Raw genomic sequence first — 3,044 nt, forward strand, 5'->3', positions numbered from 1 at the left:
GCTTTGAAAGAAATCATGAGGGAAGCTTTAAATCAGCTGTTTATTTTTAGGCTCCCCCACAAAGACTATTTTATTTTTACTTCCTGAAGAGAAAAAAAAGGAAAGCAAAGAAGAAGAAGAAGCTCTTCTCCCAGCTTGCGTATTCTATTTAATGGTTTTGGCAGGTGGAGTAATGGGCGAGTAGGAGGGAAGTGATAGAAAGGCATCATCTCTCTCTGTTTTTAAACCAAGTGAGGGAAGAAAAAAGACGGAAGCGCATCACATCCACACACCAGGACAACAGATTTTACTGAATGACTCGCGAATGTATTTAAAATCTCTCTCAGTGTTTATTCCTTTTCAGAACTGCATCCGTTTCATGTTTCGATTCACCGCTTTTGAGTTCTACTGTTGGCCGAGCCTGTTTTTCTTTCTTTCTTTTTGTTATAAGCGGACTGAGAGGACAGTCTGACCAATAAAACCGGGAGCCTCGCGGCGACTGGTAGAATGTAAATGTGCACGTCGCCAGCCTCTTGGTGACTTCCTGCTGCAAGTCATCACTATCGACTGACTGTTCGACTCAGTGTCGTTATCGATGATCATTATTGTGTGTATTTAAAACTAACTTTGAATAGTTGAATTTGTTGGGTAGATATCGAACCTAAACATGTGGACATTCCAACATTTCTGGAGTTTTTGGATCAGCCGAGTCGGGGGAGGGGAGGAGGTTCAGTTTTGAGATGTGTTTTGAACATTATTGCATGCTTTTTTCATTTTAACGCGAAGGTTCTGCGAATGTGGCGTGCGCGTATGTGTGCGTGTACGTGTGCGTGTATGTGTGCGTGAAGCATGTGTTCATTGTGAGAGCTCACTATTTCTTTTCAGTGTAAAAACACATGACTGTATTTTGTCAGGTAACTCAGTATCGCAATAAAAAAAATTGCAATATCCGTTCGCCGTGTGGTTACGGTGAGTGAAGCGCTGGAGTGGGGTTGGGAGTGTTGACGGGTGCAGATTTAACCACCAGATGGCAGCAAATACTAACACTGTCATTTCACACCTTCACATCAATTTCTGACTTTGAGTGTTGAGACTTATCACTGACTATTTAGTAATTCATGTATTAATCCATTAATTAACCCATTAAGCCAAGTCCTGCTTTTGGATTTATTATCATGTTATTTAAAAGGTCTCATAAAAAAAAGGAAAAAAAGATTAAATTATATTTTTTAAATGAAAGGCACTAACATCTGCACTCATTGGTCACTAGTACCAGGTTGGAGCCGTTTTCCTTCAGAGCTGCTTTAATACTTCATGGCACAGATTCCTCGGGAATGTCGATCCATGTTGACATGACAGCATCACACAGTTGGTGCTCATCCATGATGAGAATCTCCTCCTCATCCACATCCCAAAGGTGCTCTGTCGGCCTGAGATCTCATGGCTGTGGAGGTCATTTGAGTTCAGTGGACCCACTGTCATGTTCAAGAAACCGGTTTCATCTGAGCTTTGGGACATGGTGTGTAGCAGCAATAAGGAGATGCTGCACTGTGGCCATAAAGGGATGGACATGGTCAACATCAGGCTGTGGGGTTTAAATGATGCTTAGTTTGTACTAAGGGGTCCAAAGTGTGCCAACAAAATGTTCCCCCACATTAATGCACCTCGAGCCTGAAACATTAATGAATCCACGTTTGTTCCAAATTCTGACCCTCCTTTCCAAAAGTCAGAGCAGAGCTTGATACGCATCAGACTAAGTAACACATTTCTCATCATCTGTTGTCCAGTTTGAATTGTAGCCTCAGTTTTGTGTTCTTAGCAGACAGGAGTGGCACCTGGTGTGGCCTTCTGCTGATGTAGCACATCTGCTTCCAAGGCCAGTGTGTTGTGGATTCAGAGATGCGCTTCTGCATACCTTACTTACACTTACTTACTAAGCAATCTGGCCTATTCCTCTCTGACTTCAGGCCTGAACAAGACATTTTTACGCAGAGATCTGCTGCGCACCGGATATTTTCCTTTTTTTTTTCAGACTGTACTCTTTAAACCACAGAGATGTTTTTGTGGGAAAATCCTAATAAATCACCAGTTTCTGAAATACTCAGACCAACAACCATGACACATTCAAAGCCACTTAAATCACATTTCTTCCTCATTCTGATGCTCAGTTTGAAGTTTTGCAGGTTGTCTTCATCATGTCTATATAGCTGAATGCATTAGCTTGCTGCTATTTGATTGGCTGATTAGTTACTTGCAGCAATGAGCAGCTGAACTGGTGTACCCAGTTAAGACAGTGTATGTACCCAATATTATATATATGACAGAAGTAACAGGTCACATTTTGCATCATTTTTCATTGCTTACAGCAAGGAATATGTACAATAAAAAACAATTCTGTTTGACATTTATTTAAAAAACAAACAAACAAACCCACAGATAAATTCTTTACAGGTTTTTTTTCCACTCAAAACATTCAAATGTTCAGCCTGTATTTGCCAGTCCATTGAACATTTATTTTTACAGATAATAAGAAGAATCTCTCAGAACGGGAGGAGCAACAAATCAGGAATCAAACTGGGACCGAGGCAAAATGAGCAGCACCAAAGGGCGGAAACACAGGTGTTATAACAAAGGCCAAACTATAAATACACTGAGAAGTGACAAACAGGTGAGGAACGAGATGCAGGTGAGAGTAACACACAATCAGTCACAGTCGGGGCTTTGGGGAGGGCAGACTGGAAGCTATACGAACATTCACAGTTAAACAGATAAAAATAACCCCAGAGACCTACACAGACCCGCATACACACTGAACAAGTCAGGAGTAAGGAAACACAAAGGGAGGAACAACCAGGAACCCTTGGGAGGCTGCCACTAATAAGAATAATAACATACATCAACCAAAACTAAGATTAAAGTGCAGGGAAAAAAGCACAAAAGACCTAAACTAATAGTTTATATGAGCCAATAATAAAAGTTAAACTTTTGATAATAACAATAAGCTAACACCAACAACCATATAAACAGAGTAAAGAAAAGAGGATCCCTGCGATTAGATGCCAAGC

The sequence above is a fragment of the Pundamilia nyererei genome, unplaced genomic scaffold, assembly GCF_000239375.1.
Source record: "Pundamilia nyererei isolate P.nyererei 1_Seehausen unplaced genomic scaffold, PunNye1.0 scaffold00336, whole genome shotgun sequence".
Taxonomy (NCBI): Eukaryota; Metazoa; Chordata; class Actinopteri; order Cichliformes; family Cichlidae; genus Pundamilia; species Pundamilia nyererei.